Below are 17,633 nucleotides of genomic sequence, written 5' to 3' on the forward strand. Positions count from 1 at the left end.
TTTCTTTGCGTCATGTGCTGTTTGGGGAGTATTTTTTGGAAGGGCCATCCTGCGTGACACTGCAGTGCCACTCCTAGATGGGCCAGGTGTTTGTGTCGGCCACTAGGGTCGCTTAGCTTAGTCGTCACACAGCTACCTCATTGCGCCTCTTTTTTTCTTTGCGTCATGTGCTGTTTGGGGAGTATTTTTTGGAAGGGCCATCCTGCGTGACACTGCAGTGCCACTCCTAGATGGGCCAGGTGTTTGTGTCGGCCACTAGGGTCGCTTAGCTTAGTCGTCACACAGCTACCTCATTGCGCCTCTTTTTTTCTTTGCGTCATGTGCTGTTTAGGGAGTATTTTTTGGAAGGGCCATCCTGCGTGACACTGCAGTGCCACTCCTAGATGGGCCAGGTGTTTGTGTCGGCCACTAGGGTCGCTTAGCTTAGTCGTCACACAGCTACCTCATTGCGCCTCTTTTTTTCTTTGCGTCATGTGCTGTTTGGGGAGTATTTTTTGGAAGGGCCATCCTGCGTGACACTGCAGTGCCACTCCTAGATGGGCCAGGTGTTTGTGTCGGCCACTAGGGTCGCTTAGCTTAGTCGTCACACAGCTACCTCATTGCGCCTCTTTTTTTCTTTGCGTCATGTGCTGTTTGGGGAGTATTTTTTGGAAAGGCCATCCTGCGTGACACTGCAGTGCCACTCCTAGATGGGCCAGGTGTTTGTGTCGGCCACTAGGGTCGCTTAGCTTAGTCGTCACACAGCTACCTCATTGCACCTCTTTTTTTCTTTGCGTCATGTGCTGTTTGGGGAGTATTTTTTGGAAGGGCCATCCTGCCTGACACTGCAGTGCCACTCCTAGATGGGCCAGGTGTTTGTGTCGGCCACTAGGGTCGCTTAGCTTAGTCGTCACACAGCTACCTCATTGCGCCTCTTTTTTTCTTTGCGTCATGTGCTGTTTGGGGAGTATTTTTTGGAAGGGCCATCCTGCGTGACACTGCAGTGCCACTCCTAGATGGGCCAGGTGTTTGTGTCGGCCACTAGGATCGCTTAGCTTAGTCGTCACACAGCTACCTCATTGCGCCTCTTTTTTTCTTTGCGTCATGTGCTGTTTAGGGAGTATTTTTTGGAAGGGCCATCCTGCGTGACACTGCAGTGCCACTCCTAGATGGGCCAGGTGTTTGTGTCGGCCACTAGGGTCGCTTAGCTTAGTCGTCACACAGCTACCTCATTGCGCCTCTTTTTTTCTTTGCGTCATGTGCTGTTTGGGGAGTATTTTTTGGAAGGGCCATCCTGCGTGACACTGCAGTGCCACTCCTAGATGGGCCAGGTGTTTGTGTCGGCCACTAGGGTCGCTTAGCTTAGTCGTCACACAGCTACCTCATTGTGCCTCTTTTTTTCTTTGCGTCATGTGCTGTTTGGGGAGTATTTTTTGGAAGGGCCATCCTGCCTGACACTGCAGTGCCACTCCTAGATGGGCCAGGTGTTTGTGTCGGCCACTAGGGTCGCTTAGCTTAGTCGTAACACAGCTACCTCATTGCGCCTCTTTTTTTCTTTGCGTCATGTGCTGTTTGGGGAGTATTTTTTGGAAGGGCCATCCTGCGTGACACTGCAGTGCCACTCCTAGATGGGCCAGGTGTTTGTGTCGGCCACTAGGGTCGCTTAGCTTAGTCGTCACACAGCTACCTCATTGCGCCTCTTTTTTTCTTTGCGTCATGTGCTGTTTGGGGAGTATTTTTTGGAAGGCCCATCCTGCCTGACACTGCAGTGCCACTCCTAGATGGGCCAGGTGTTTGTGTCGGCCACTAGGGTCGCTTAGCTTAGTCGTCACACAGCTACCTAATTGCACCTCTTTTTTTCTTTGCGTCATGTGCTGTTTGGGGAGTATTTTTTGGAAGGGCCATCCTGCGTGACACTGCAGTGCCACTCCTAGATGGGCCAGGTGTTTGTGTCGGCCACTAGGGTCGCTTAGCTTAGTCGTCACACAGCTACCTCATTGCGCCTCTTTTTTTCTTTGCGTCATGTGCTGTTGGGGGAGTATTTTTTGGAAGGGCCATCCTGCCTGACACTGCAGTGCCACTCCTAGATGGGCCAGGTGTTTGTGTCGGCCACTTGTGTCGCTTAGCTTAGCCATCCAGCGACCTCGGTGCAAATTTTAGGACTAAAAATAATATTGTGAGGTGTGAGGTGTTCAGAATAGACTGGAAATGAGTGTAAATTATGGTTATTGAGGTTAATAATACTATGGGATCAAAATGACCCCCATATTCTATGATTTAAGCTGTTTTTTAGGGTTTTTTGAAAAAAACACCCGAATCCAAAACACAACCGAATCCGACAAAAAAAATTCGGTGAGGTTTTCCAAAACGCGTTCGAACCCAAAACACGGCCGCGGAACCGAACCCAAAACCAAAACACAAAACCCGAAAAATTTCCGGTGCACATCACTACTGAGTACATATTGCAACTGGGGAAGGGGAGGTAATGGGGGACCTAAAGATATGGGGGGAGATCTGAGACACCCCAAGGAATATTCATTTTTAATTAAAAAAAAGTTTAAATATATGTTTTAAACTTACTTAATTTAAAAAAAATGTTTGTAAAGTAAGTAAGCAAGCGGTTAACGATCTATAGAAGGCTTTATGTACACAGGTTCTTCTTCCACAGAGAGGAAGTGTCCCTTATAGGCCCTACACACTGGCCGATTTTCTGAAAGATATGAACGATCTCGTTCATAAATGAACGAGAACTCGTTCATATCTTTCAGTGTGGAGACTCCAGCGATGAACGATGCGCGGCCCCGCGCTCGTTCATCGCTGGTCTCCCGTCGGCTGTGCATGCAGGCCAATATGGATGATCTCGTCCATATTTGCCTGCACTTCAATGCAGCCGCGTGACGGGGGGAGTGAAGAAACTTCACTCCCCCCGTCACTGCCCCCCCGCCGCCGGGTCGCTCGTCGGCCGTTTCGGCCGTCGGGCACCTCGGCGGCGCATCGTCAAATGAGTAGGGCCCCTTAGACAGTCACTGTCCAATTGGTCGGGAGAGCACGGCAAAGCCTACACAGCATGGATAAGTGTATAGTCCAGATGTTGATGCCCACAACAGTCAATCAGATGTGTTCTCTGATACACAGGAGGAGATATACAAGTGTCACAAATCAAATGAATCAGCCCAGTTTCCTGGTGTATCCTAGCCGCATTGTGTTGCAAATAAGACGCATTTTCGGCAAAAAAGACTGCCGACACTAGTAGAGTGATCTGGTGTGCCGGGAGAGGCTGTCTGGTGCGACTGCGATAATGTTGCACGAGGACGCATCTGTAGCTGTCATTTTTCTAGTACAGTTTAGAAAATGAAAATAGAGGACTTATTGGCTAGCAGTGACAACAGTCAATGATTAACAGAGTTACCTGCACAATGCATTTCATTACTTTCACACTTGTACTCCTAATAGGGATATAGCAAGTGTTGAATTCCATAGAGTGAGAGAGCAACAATATACTTGATTATAAAGAAGAACAGTAAACCATAAAGAAATATGCGTTATGGAATATGGGCCTTATTCAAGTTTGCTAACAAACCAAAAATGTTAGCAATTGGGCAAAACCATGTAGCACTGCAGGTGGGGCAGATGTAACATGTGCAGGGAGAGTTAGATTTGGGTGGGGTGTGCTCAAACTGAAATCTAAATTTCAGTGTAGAAATTAAGCAGCCAGTATTAACCCTGCACAGAAACAAAATAACCCACCCAAATCTAACTCTCTCTGCACATGTTACATCTGCCCCACCCGCAGTGCAACATGGTTTTGCCTAATTTGCTTACTTGTTTGGTTTGCTAGCAAACCTGAATAACCCCCTGTGTGTAAAGTATACTGAGATAAGTCATGCTGATGTTTAGTGCATTGTGGGCCTGATTCGGATCTGTGCGCAGACACGATGGTTTACATACAAATACTGTGGGTCTGCGCAGACACAACACCTGTTCTGCGCATGTGTAGAACGGGTTTTGCAATATCACTCGCAGCTCTCTCTTAGCCGCAGCATGACATGCTGAGCAGAGGCGTCACTAGGGTTGGTGTCACCCGGTGTGGTAACTCATGGTGTCACCCCCCTCCCCCCCTATGGACCTCCTTCCGCTTCACACCCCATGGAATACTTAGTAGATATGTGCACCTGGCCATTTTTGCCAAAACCGCCCTTGTGTGTTTTGCTTTTGGTTCTAATTTTTTTTTTTAAATCATAAAAACAGCTAAAATCAAAGAATTTGGGCCTGTTTTTGTTCCTACAGTATTATTAACCTCAATAACATTAATTTCCACTCATTTCCAGACTATTTTGAACACCTCGCAGCTCACCATATTGTTTTTAACCAGTTTAGGCCAAAAGGTTGCACCGAGGTAGCTGGATGACTAAGCTAAGTGACAGAAGTGGGCGGCAAAAACACCTGGCACATCTAGGAGTGGCACTGCAGTGGCAGACAGGATGGCAGTTTTAGAAACTATGCCCAAAAAATGCTCCAAAGAGCACTTAATGCAAAGAAATTAGGTGCAAGATGGAATTGCCCTGTTGTATATATTAAACAGGACATGCACAGTTTAACAAACCAATCATTTCAGCGACAGGGACCGTCACTTGTGGCTCAAATGATTGGTTTGTTTGGGCCCCCACAAAACAATTTTTTAGAAGGACTTCCTCCTTTAAGTAATTACTCTGAGGATGTTAATGATGAGGTGTTAATTGCATTATAATATTGTATAATAAATGTAATGTCTTCACCGCAAATTATGTAACATGGAGGTGGTGCCTAGATGGCTAACGTTCCTACCTCTACTAAATTTGGCCTCACAAATGGAGCAGATGCTTTCATAAACATTGTCAGGATTGGAGTAAAAATAATCCCACACCCAAGAGGTGGCTTTTTTGGTCTCATGCCCTGGCATCCAATGTCTTTCTTTTTACCACGGTCAATAACTGCAGCCACTGGTGGCTGACTTACACAAACAATATCATCATCAACATCCTCACTGTCTGATAGTACACACATATCACCCTCATCCTGTCCCACTTCCACACACGAATCCTCAATTTGTATTATGTCCTCTTCCATATACCCCTTATACACATTATGCACCACAATAGTAGGACCCCTTATACTATCTAGTACTGGTGCCCCTTATAAATTATGCCACACTGAATGAGCCAAAATTCCCTTTACGACACACAGAATGATCCAAAATTCACATTACCCCACACAGTATGATCCAAAATTCACATTACTCCACACCGTATGATCCAAAATTTAGGGACAGGGAGAGTGACAGCACGGACATAGGGACAGGGAAAGTGACAGAAGGAACAGAGTAGTGACAGAAGGAACAGAGTAACAGCAGTAACAGTGACAGAGTGACAGCAGGGAGAGTGACAGAGTGACAACAGGGAGAGTGACAGCAGGGAGAGTGACAGAGTGACAGCAGGGAGAGTGACAGAGAAAGTGATAGCAGGGAGAGTGACAGAGACAGTGACAGTAGAGAGCGGGAGAGTGACAGAGACAGTGATAGCAGGGAGAGTGACAGAGAAAGTGATAGCAGGGAGAGTGACAGAGACAGTGACAGCAGAGAGCGGGAGAGTGACAGCAGTGACAGAGGGACAGTACCTAATGAGCAGCGGACGAGGCTGTAGTCGGCGGTGGTGCAGAGGCTCAAGTCAGCGGCGGCGAGAAGGCCCTGGGCAGCGCCGGTGACCAGGAGAAGGCCCTGGGCAGCGGTGTGGAGGATGACGTCGGCGGCAGGCATCAGCGGAGGACATGGGCTGCAGCAGGGGAGGATGTGGGCAGCAGCGGCGAAGGGCAGAAAGCCCGGGGGAACAGCAGTGATGTGGAGATGGCCTTCGGTCGCTATGACTGTGGCGCCACCATTTGAAATCTCCCGCAGATCGGTTCCAATGCTTGACAGCGCAGAATTTGAAAGGCGGCAGCGGGGGTCGGTGCTCGAAGTGCCGGTATGCCATACCGTTATATACTGGCCCACTTCGAGCACTGAGGGGGTTAAAAGTATATTAAAATATGAATAGGAGCGCTGAATAGATATGAAAGTGCTAAAACCTGTGAAAAAAAACGGTGGTTAGTAAAGCAATGTTTAACAGCCCTTTTAGATGCAGGTGTTTTGAGTCCGTCATTGATCCGTTTTTGTGTGATTAAGGGTTCTGTATATTGCTGGGGGTCAGGACCGCATGTAGGTAGTATGCAGAGGTTAGCAAAGGGATCCTAACTTTCTGTCCCTATTACCTACATGCGGTCCTGACCCCCGGCAATATACGGAACCCTTAAACACACAAAAACGGATCAATGACGGACTCAAAACACCTGCATCTAAAAGGGCTGTTAAACATTGCTTTACTAACCACCGTTTTTTTTCACAGGTTTTAGCACTTTCATATCTATTCAGCGCTCCTATTGAAAATGTTATTATTGCTTTTATTTATTGGAGCCGCTTATATACAAAAATATATATTTAAATTACTTGATAAAATTTACCACACTGGCAGGTGAAACGACTGGCAGCCAGCCAGGGTGTGACAGCAGCAGGAGACAATCGCCACTGCAGAACAGATCCTCCCCGTTAAAACAGCGGCAGCGCTACAGATTGCAGTGTCCTCCACTTCTCCCTCCCAGCATTGCAAGCGGCACTGAAGTTCATGGTGACGTCACAGCGCCCGGGATCCAGAGAGTTTATTATGAAACAGCCCGGCTGTTCTACAGAGTCCGGACCCTCCCGCAGCGGCGTTCTGCTGCTTGTACAGGCGGGTGGGACTGACATGGGGTCGGCGGGTGTGCGGCGCTTTGTGAAAAGGAGGAGGGGGTGCGGTGCGCGGACCTTGTATGCGGCTCGTTTTGGTGTCACCCCATTGAAGGGTGACACCCGGGTGCGGGACGCACCCCCCGCACCCCCGTCATGACGCCACTGATGCTGAGGTGTTTGGGGGGTTGTAACAAGAATGTCGCCCCCGTTTTGTAGGTGTGCCAGGCCCAGGGTCTTCTTGGTTGGACCCGGATCCTAGGATGCGTCAATCTACAGTACTTTGTAATTTCTTGCTATTTATATAACGATGATTTAATCTATAAATCTGGGTCAGTAATTATACATACTTCTCTCACAGAGGAAAATTCTAGACAAAAATTGGGACTGTCGGTGATACAGAAGTGGAGGGAAGAGTCCTGTAGTGTTGTACCTATAGTAATGTGCACCCCATATAATAGAGCAAGGATTGCACAGAACCTGAAGGATTTCGCATCCAGTTGTGTACACTATAGCTGTGATGCAGACGTTTACAGAGGAAAATGTCCCAAAGGGTTTGACAGTCACAATATGTGTTTATAAAAAATAAAAAGTACTTTTCCCCTGCTTAACAATGCATACATGCAAACAGCATTTCCAGATTTCCCCAGGAGATTTATTAATATGTACTCATTAATGTATTTAGCTGGCTTAGTACCCATATGACCCACATCTTGTCTTACCTATGAATTTATTGATACTGCTCACATTTACGGCGTGAGGGAATTTCTGGATTTATATTTCTATATTTACAGTAATGTACAGTCACTTTATGGGGGTGTGGTATAACAGATAGACAGTGTCTAAGTAGACAGTCAATAGATAGACACACTGGGGTATATTTACTCAGGGCCGTCTTTTCGTATGGGCTCAATGGGCTCTTGCCCAAGGGCCCCAGGAGTAAAAGGGCCCTAGGCTAATAGCTGAGGGTCCCCTCTTTCCAGGGGTACCACATTTTTGAAAATCGGCCCTGGGGAACCGGAGATATCAGACTTCAAAGCAGTAGTCCCCATCCAAGCCTGTTAATAGTTCTTCCCAGCTAGATATCTAGGGTTTTGTCTGACTTAGAGTTTTTCTGAGGGTATACTCCAAAAGCTGTGACTCTCCCCTTTCAGTGGACATTGGCAGTTTGTCTCTACTATGTCCAGAACCAGAGATATCAGCCTTCAAGCAGCTGGTCCCTGCTACAGCTCCACACGCCTAATATGCAGGTTTATATTTTTGTCGGTGGATTGCTCTGGCTACTGAAGTCTGAGCCCCAAGTCCCCAGTACCTCCTGAAAGGTTAGACTCTCTAGTTTTTTTATGCCATTCAAAGCTAAGAAATATATTTCCAGGAACTGGAGATATCTGCAGTAAAGCAAGCTGCCCTGACCCCCGGAAAATGATGAATATTAAGCCCACTCCACTATCCACCCCTCCCCTGTGTATTAAACACCCCCTACCACCCTGGAAGTCATGTATCAGGGCCCCTTCATTCAGCACAATGTCCCCTTCTACAGTTTAGCATTCTCCTTCCCGCACCATTTGTGAAGTAAAGGAGTAATTAGCAGAAATTATTTCTCCAGGTCCTACATGCTGAGCGAAAGATAGAACCCCCTACCCCCCGGGACATCAAAGCTTCCACTGATAGCACCCCCCACCCCTACCGCTGATGCGTGGGTAGGGGCCCCAGTGCATTGCTGTGCCCAGGGGCCTACACTCCTGTTAAGACAGCTCTGTATTTACTAAGCTCCCGATTTTGACCGAGATGCCGTTTTTTCATCAAAGTGTCATCTCGGTAAATCTCGGTCATTTACTAAACACTAATCACGGCAGTGATGAGGGCATTCGTAATTTTTTGCTAGTTTAGGTAAAAAATTACGAATGAATACACCATCGGTCAAAACGCGGCTGTTTAAGTATGAATCTCGGTCATTTACTAAGAAGTGCAAAGCAAAAAAACACAAAACACTGCCGTGAAAAATTACAACTCGTAAAAAAGTCCTAAAAAAAAACAGACCTGCTTTTTTTATCCGTGATTTGAGATGCATGCAGGGATCCATGAGATCCGTGCATGTATATCAGTGGGAAGGGGTGGGAAAGTGATTATTTTTTCAAAAAAAATTGCGTGGGGTCCCCCCTCCTAAGCATAACCAGCCTCGGGCTCTTTGAGCCGATCCTGGTTGCAGAAATATGGGTAAAAAAATGACAGGGGTTCCCCCATATTTAAGCAACCAGCATCGGGCTCTGCGCCTGGTCCTGGTCCCAAAAATACGGGGGACAAAAAGAGTAGGGGTCCCCCGTATTTTTAAAACCAGCACCGGGCTCCACTAGCTGGACAGATAATGCCACAGCCGGGGGTCACTTTTATATAGTGCCCTGCGGCCGTGGCATCAAAAATCCAACTAGTCACCCCTGGCCGGGGTACCCTGGGGGAGTGGGGACCCCTTCAATCAAGGGGTCCCCCCCCCCAGCCACCCAAGGGCCAGGGGTGAAGCCCGAGGCTGTCCCCCCCCATCCAATGGGCTGCGGATGGGGAGGCTGATAGCCTTTGTTGTAAAAGAAAAGATATTGTTTTTAGTAGCAGTACTACAAGGCCCAGCAAGCCTCCCCCGCATGCTGGTACTTGGAGAACCACAAGTACCAGCATGCGACGGAAAAACGGGCCCGCTGGTACCTGTAGTACTACTACTAAAAAAATACCCAAAAAAAGACAAGACACACACACCGTGAAAGTATAATTTTATTACATACATACACACATACATACATACTTACCTTAAGTTCCCACGCAGGTCGGTCCTCTTCTCCAGTAGAATCCAAGGGGTACCTGTTGAAGAAATTATACTCACGAGATCCAGGGGTCCAGGCTCCTCGGGAAATCCAGGGGTAATCCACGTACTTGACAAAAAAAACAAAACGGTGTCCCGACCACGAACTGAAAGGGGACCCATGTTTGCACATGGGTCACCTTTCCACGAATGCCAGAAAGCCACTTTGACTTCTGTCTAAGTGGGTTTCTTCAGCCAATCAGGGAGTGCCACGTTGTAGCACTCTCCTGATCAGCTGTGTGCTCCTGTCCTCACTGACAGGCGGCACACGGCAGTGTTACAATGTAGCGCCTATGCGCTACATTGTAACCAATGATGGGAACTTTCAGCTCAGCGGTGACGTCACTTTAGGTCAACCGCAGGGCAGAAAGTTCCCATCATTGGTTACAATGTAGCGCATAGGCGCTACATTGTAACACTGCCGTGTGCCGCCTGTCAGTGAGGACAGGAGCACACAGCTGATCAGGAGAGTGCTACAACGTGGCACTCCCTGATTGGCTGAAGAAACCCACTTAGACAGAAGTCAAAGTGGCTTTCTGGCATTCGTGGAAAGGTGACCCATGTGCAAACATGGGTCCCCTTTCAGTTCGTGGTCGGGACACCGTTTTGTTTTTTTTGTCAAGTACGTGGATTACCCCTGGATTTCCCGAGGAGCCTGGACCCCTGGATCTCGTGAGTATAATTTCTTCAACAGGTACCCCTTGGATTCTACTGGAGAAGAGGACCGACCTGCGTGGGAACTTAAGGTAAGTATGTATGTATGTGTGTATGTATGTAATAAAATTATACTTTCACGGTGTGTGTGTCTTGTCTTTTTTTGGGTATTTTTTTAGTAGTAGTACTACAGGTACCAGCGGGCCCGTTTTTCCGTCGCATGCTGGTACTTGTGGTTCTCCAAGTACCAGCATGCGGGGGAGGCTTGCTGGGCCTTGTAGTACTGCTACTAAAAACAATATCTTTTCTTTTACAACAAAGGCTATCAGCCTCCCCATCCGCAGCCCATTGGATGGGGGGGGACAGCCTCGGGCTTCACCCCTGGCCCTTGGGTGGCTGGGGGGGGGGACCCCTTGATTGAAGGGGTCCCCACTCCCCCAGGGTACCCCGGCCAGGGGTGACTAGTTGGATTTTTGATGCCACGGCCGCAGGGCACTATATAAAAGTGACCCCCGGCTGTGGCATTATCTGTCCAGCTAGTGGAGCCCGGTGCTGGTTTTAAAAATACGGGGGACCCCTACTCTTTTTGTCCCCCGTATTTTTGGGACCAGGACCAGGCGCAGAGCCCGATGCTGGTTGCTTAAATATGGGGGAACCCCTGTCATTTTTTTACCCATATTTCTGCAACCAGGATCGGCTCAAAGAGCCCGCGGCTGGTTATGCTTAGGAGGGGGGACCCCACGCAATTTTTTTTGGGATTTTACATTGTTTAATTAAACAAAAAAAAAATAAGAACCCCAGCACGGATCACACAGATCCGGCCGAGATTGATTGTAAAAAAAAACGGCAGTGTTTTGCTAATCACTGCCGTAAAAATAGGTAAAAAAAACCGAATGACATCGACATCGGAAGAAAAGAAAAACCCGAATACGACAGCTTAGTAAATCCATCGTAATCAATTCAAAAAGTTGCAGTTTTACACTGTCGATGTCATTCGTGATTGAACTTTGACCTTTTTACGGAAATTACGAATCTTAGTAAATAAACCCCACTATGTTAGACAGTCAAAAGGTCGACAGGGTCAAAAGGTAGAAATTAAACTAAGTAGACAGTACAAAAGTTCAACAGGGTCCAAAGGTAGACAGGGTCAAAAGGTCGACATGAAAATGGTCGACATAAAAAAGGTAAACGCATTTTTTGGGGTTTGTGTTGATAGTTTGTCATCTGGGAACCCTAATTGTAGAAAGGCATCCCCTCGTGGGGCTCGCTTCCCTCGCCACGCTTCGGGCTCAGTGGCTCGCTGTGCTCGCCACAAGATATATAACCAGCTCTATTCCGACATGGATAGAGAAGATATGAAAAAGTCCAAAAACATGTAAAAAAAAACCCCCAAAAAAACGTGTCTACCTTTTTTAAGTCGACCATTTTCATGTCGACCTTTTGACCCTGTCTACCTTTTCACCCTGTCGACATTTTGTTCTGTCTACCTTTTTCATGTCGACAGCTTGACCATGTCAACCTTTTGACTCTGTCAACCAATTGTCTGTCTAACATATGGTGTCTATCTATTGACTGTCTAACTAGACACTGTCTATCATCCGGATACCACTTTATGGTGCACATAAGCAGGAAGATTCAACCCTTTCCCCACCCCAATCATTCAGATTGCAAGTAAAATAATGGAAATAGTGTTGGATTATAGCAACAGCTACAGGAGGATAAAATGAACTAGGGCACTATTACAGGGCATAACATTAACTAGGGCACTACTATGGGCATACAATCAACAACTGCTGCAGTGTTTCTAGAAGCGTTGGGACAAGGGCCCCTTCAAAAATGTTTCTGTAGGGCCCACAAAGTTCTGGGTACGACCCTGGGTACAGCCATTTGTGCTCAAACTCAATTTGTGTAAAATGTTACCTGAATTCTTTTTGTCTCTATATAACGTATGACAAGGAAACAACACTGCCACAGTCAGTCACAAACCATGAGGTGGGTTGGTGACAGAAATAAAATCCTACACAGTAGACTCATCAAGTACACACATTCTGTACCGACAGCCCCCAGACACCGTTGTGTGCAGATAGCCAATAAAGGCATATAGAGGGTCATTCCGAGTTGATCGCTCGCTAGCTAGTTTTAGCAGCCGTGCAAACGCTATGCCGCCGCCCACTGGGGAGTGTATTTTAGCTTAGCAGAGGTGCGAACGCATGTGCAGCCGAGCTCTGCAAAAACAGTTTGTGCAGGTTCTGAGTATCTCTGAACCTACTCAGAGCTTGCGATCACTTCAGCCTATTCGTGTCCGGATTTGACGTCATACACCTGCCCAGCGAACGCCCAGCCACGCCTGCGTTTTTTCAGACACGCCTGCGTTTTTGCAAACCCTGCCTGAAAATGGTCAGTTGACACCCAGAAACGCCCCCTTCATGTCAATCTTCTTGCGGCCGTCAGTGCAACTGAAAACTTCGGCAGAACCTGTGCACAACCACAACGGGCTTTGTACCCGTACGTCGCACGTGCGCATTGCGAGGCATATGCATGCGCAGAAATGCAGTTTTTTAGCCTGATCGCTGCGCTGCGAACAACGGCAGTTAGCGATCAACTCGGAATGACCCCCATTGTGTGCATCATTCAGTAAATGACATTAGAGCATACACACAAAATATACTAAGCAGAATAATAACAAATGTAAATGAAACCCACTGAAAGTGTATTTGTAAATGCTAAAACTGAAAGATTTAGATCTGTGCATTTACTATCAAGTGTTCAATGCAAGGTTTCAATTATATTCACCATTAGCGTTGGTTTTCTCTTTCTCAAGTGCTGAAGAAACAGTGGTTAATGGAATATAAATAACAAGATATTTGAATGCATTCTCCAGACATTCTGTCTGCATATGTATCATTATGAATGTTACTCAGACCTTATCCATCTTCTATGTACAGAAACAAAGACTATTAACATGATGACAGATTATAATACTGTATGGAATATACAGGCTACATTTATTAACCCACAGACCTTGAAATCATGATGTACTGAGACCACACATACTTTAAGTAAAATGTGTTGTTTTAAAATTAAAATAAAACACAGGGTGGGCTGGCAATATGGCTGATCTCTCCTCCTCACCCACCAAGCACTTTAACGGTGGGTAGTGCCAGCCATGAAACGGTGTGTCAGAAGTTTCTGACATGCTAATTGGTGATTTGGTAGTGCTATCCACCAATCAAAGTTCTGGAAGACAGAGCAGAACTGCAGGAGGGATAACAATCTACATAGGTCGGCAATATGTCACCAGCAACGATTTGGAAGGGTCTGCAGATACTTGAGGTAGTGGAGGAAGAGGTGTAGCTAGGTGCCAAGGTGCTCGGAGCATGGGTATGTTTCGGCACCCCCCACTCCTGTACTGAGTTGGGGATGTGACGTGATATGTATATGTATATATATATATATATATATATATATACACTGCTCAAAAAAATAAAGGGAACACTAAAATAACACATCCTAGATCTGCATGAATGAAATATTCTTATTAAATACTTTGTTCTTTACATAGTTGAGTGTGCTGACAACAAAATCACACAAAAATTATCAATGGAAGTCACATTTATTAACCCATGGAGGTCTGGATTTGGAGTCACCCTCAAAATGAAAGTGGAAAAACACACTACACAGTTTCTAGAAAGGGGGTATGAAGATCCAGTCCTGCAGTCACAAAAACAACAAGTGTTGCAGATGTCTAGGGATCAGTTGTTACATCCAATAAAAAAAGATTCCAGCAATATCCTTCCCTGGGCCACCAATTTTTCAACGGCTAGTCCGATTATTCGCAGGGCTTCACAAGCCTTGTGGCCCATAGTGGCGTCGGACCCGGAACTGTCATCGTTTAAAAATATTAAACCCATTGCTGCATTCAGGCGAGGAGCCAATTTACGTGATAAAATTGTTAGAACCGACATTACTGGGGTGGGTAGTCTTCCTGTGTCTAATGTTCAAAGAAAACCTCCGGGGTGTTACCGTTGCCCCAAGTGTGCAACGTGTAACTATATGGTAACTTGTAGGGAATTCCAACACCCACACAGGAACTTTAAATTTTCCATTAGACAGGTGATTACCTGCAGTACTGCGTTCGTGGTGTATGCCATAGTTTGCCCATGTGGTTTGTTCTACATAGGGCAGACCACACGTAAGTTCAGTGAACGCATGGCAGCACACCGCTCTGCCATCAAATTGACCTTGCAGGGTAAACCTGTAGACCAGCCAGTGGCCCGGCATTTTAAGATCGCGGGCCACCCTTTAAGCTCCTTGAAATGTTTCGGTATTGAGCACGTACCACTATCCATGAGGGGAGGGGATAGGGCCAGGATCTTACTGGAAAAGGAGACCCGTTGGATTTTGAAATTGGATACGTTCTGGCCCCGTGGCCTGAACGATAAAATCAATTGGAATGTGTTTGGCTATACACTTGTGCCTGTAACCAAGCGCTTTCATACTAACATAGGAGTATTGGTAATTTTGTACCCATGTAGTGTTCAGGAGCCCATTTTAGTATTTACCTACAGTATTAATAAGCTTTATTAATATAAGTTTCATTAACATAAGGGCCATTATGTCTATTATATTTACCCCCCTGCCAGTGAAGGCTTAGTCTCACCGTCGGGAGCTATCTGGGTTACAGAGTAGGGAATAGAATAGGCTCCCTACTTGTGAATCTATAACCACACTGTTGTATCCAATGTTACACATGTCTGTATTCCCTCTGTTGTGTGGTATTTATGTGCACTGTTTATTGTCATTATATAGGCGGAGGTGCATTAGGTTATCACCCTCCCTCTCTGATCGTGGGTACCCTGGCTGAGGAGGAAGCAGAGCCGGCCTCCTGTGAGACGCAGCAGTGAAGTGGTGAGCCGCAAACAACGGCTCTCCATGACAACGGGTGACGCGCTGACCGGAAGTGACCCGGCGGCTTCATTTCCGGAAGCAGGGACGCGTGGAGAGGATGCGGCGGTGAGCGCCTCAGCGGGTATTTAGGTGGGGTAAGTGTTGTTTGTGTGTTTGTCTTGTCCAGCATTTGGTGTTGTTGCTGCTTGAGGAAAGGGCTATTGCCCTGAAACAGCTGTCGCTTTTCAATACACATTTCTTCTGAATTCATTGCCTCCAGTGCCATTCCTCTTGGAGTAGTGCATTGACATTTTGAACGTTGCACGGAGGCTGGTTGTGATACTTAACCCTGTGAGTGCCGACTGCATTGTATGTATATATATATATATATATATACACATACACACATATACAAAATACAGTACATATATATATATATATATATATATTACAAGACATTTTACTAAATAGCATCAGGCAGGCAGGCACAGCTGTGCAACCAGAACGCACCTCTTTTCAGTTACTTTTTTTTTAAATACTCCGTCCCAGCTCCTCTCCAAGCCTCCTCTCTAGCAGCGTCTCAACCCATCTGACATCATATGCACGTGCGCTGTGATGTCATGATGCCACACGCACGACTCGGGACTCGGCACTTGGGAACACAGAGGGAGGAAACAGCTCAGGCGGTTGTTACTGATTGAACAGCTGCAAGCTGCGGGAGGCCAGGCGGCCGGGCAGCTGGTGCCGGCGGAGTTGGACTGCGCCTTGTAATATTTTTGGCGCCTGTAGCTTGAGCTCCACTGGAGCCACCCTCCCTACACCCCTGAGTGGAGGGATAGCATGTTCACATATATGCATGGAGGCGCAAACCAGCCAAGCCCCTTGGAGATGCATTTTTTACTGTATTTTGACTTATGCGTATCTTTTAAGATACTCTGTGGGATCAGAGTGCATATCTTTGGTAGGGAAACTAATTAGGGCATGGAAAGCAGGATTCCGCAGAAAAACAAATTGAGTGCAATACGTCGCCGATAGGGGGTATATTGCGCTGTACAATATGAAAACAGCATGGTAATGCACAGACAAAGCAATAACTGCAATGAATGATTACCTTTATTGCGTTACACTAATGATAGCACAGCAATAAAACATTTATCTGTCCATTTTCATGCTTTTATTCCCCCCGCTGGCAACCAACAGGAAGTAACAATTAACACATGAACTCACATATCGGAGCTAGAGGAGATGCTAGTGACTGCCATGGTAACAGATAAGGTACTTCCTGTTAAAGACCAATCTGTAGATAAAATGATGATAGAGAACTAGAAACAAATGCTGGACAGATTGTACACAACCAGTTCTGGGTGTCGTCGCTTCAGCAGTCAGCATGACCTACACTTCCGGGCGTTCTCCCAGACCTTCCAGGAGTGTAAGCAAGTATGATACTATGCAGAGCCCTAAAAGGTTTGGTATGTGTGACCGGTGGATGGGATGCCGGCAGGCACAATACCGATGCCGGTATTCCGATCTTTAAAATCCTGACAGGGGCGAGGTATGTTATCCCCTCACCCTACCCCTCCCTCCCTTCCACTAGCCTAACCCTGACCTTCCCCCCTTAGTGCCTAACCCTATCCTTTCCCCGATGGTGTCTAAATCTAACCCTCCCCCCCTCCTTAATGCCTAAACCTAACCCCCCTCCCCGGTGGTGCCTAACCGTAACCCCCACTCCCCGCAGCCTAACCCTAACCCCCCCTCCTGCAGCCTATCCCTAAACCCCCCCCCCCTCCCCCCATATGGTGCCCTAACCTTAATACACCCACTATATGTACGGTCAGGATATCGGCTGTCGGCTGCCGATCTGCACATGCACAAACCCCCAGCTTCTATGGCAGCATCGGTTGCAGCCCCTAGAAGCCAGCTACGGATGACGATCAGGCAGGGAGTGGCTACCACTGCTCCCTCTGCTTCTGCTAATTGCAGCCTGGTCTGGCAGTCCCCACATAGGAGCCGCAAACCCCCTGCTGTTGCCCCCATCTCACAGGAGGTCACACCTGGATATAATTGTGTACCCTGCTCTAGCCCTGATTTTTAGATAGTGTAATGAACCAAGGTGAGTGATTCATGGGTACTTTGCCTGGAAACAGTGGAAACAAGAACAAAATTGGACTTTTACTAAGGAAAGTCTATTGGACTTCTCTTACTCTCCTCTAACCGTCCTTCAAATTGTATAACAAACATTTTTGCGGAACCAGCCCTGGGCACTGAAATCTGCATATGCTATGTGACATTTAATGAATAACCTAATTTATTGTATAACCATTGTTTTACATATTTATAAGCAGCTCCAATTTAATTTCATTTCCATTATGTAAATATACTATAAGCACAACTGCAATAAACACATGTGTATTGAATGTTCTGTATTAGTTATTAGCATCTGACAGATGGTTGATGTGCTCCAGCATGTTA

At 46.7% G+C, this 17,633-nt stretch overlaps 1 protein-coding gene and 1 long non-coding RNA gene across 3 annotated transcripts in view; one reads left to right on the plus strand and one right to left on the minus strand.

Annotated features, from left to right (window-relative positions):
* The window catches only part of PLCB1 (phospholipase C beta 1), a 1,298,702-nt gene that overhangs the window by 996,708 nt on the left and 284,361 nt on the right, over positions 1-17,633 (minus strand). The window lies entirely within an intron of this gene.
* The window catches only part of LOC134910490 (uncharacterized), a 212,645-nt gene that overhangs the window by 130,156 nt on the left and 64,856 nt on the right, over positions 1-17,633 (plus strand). The gene's annotated exons all lie outside the window — the stretch shown is intronic.

Source organism: Pseudophryne corroboree, chromosome 4, assembly GCF_028390025.1.
Source record: "Pseudophryne corroboree isolate aPseCor3 chromosome 4, aPseCor3.hap2, whole genome shotgun sequence".
Taxonomy (NCBI): Eukaryota; Metazoa; Chordata; class Amphibia; order Anura; family Myobatrachidae; genus Pseudophryne; species Pseudophryne corroboree.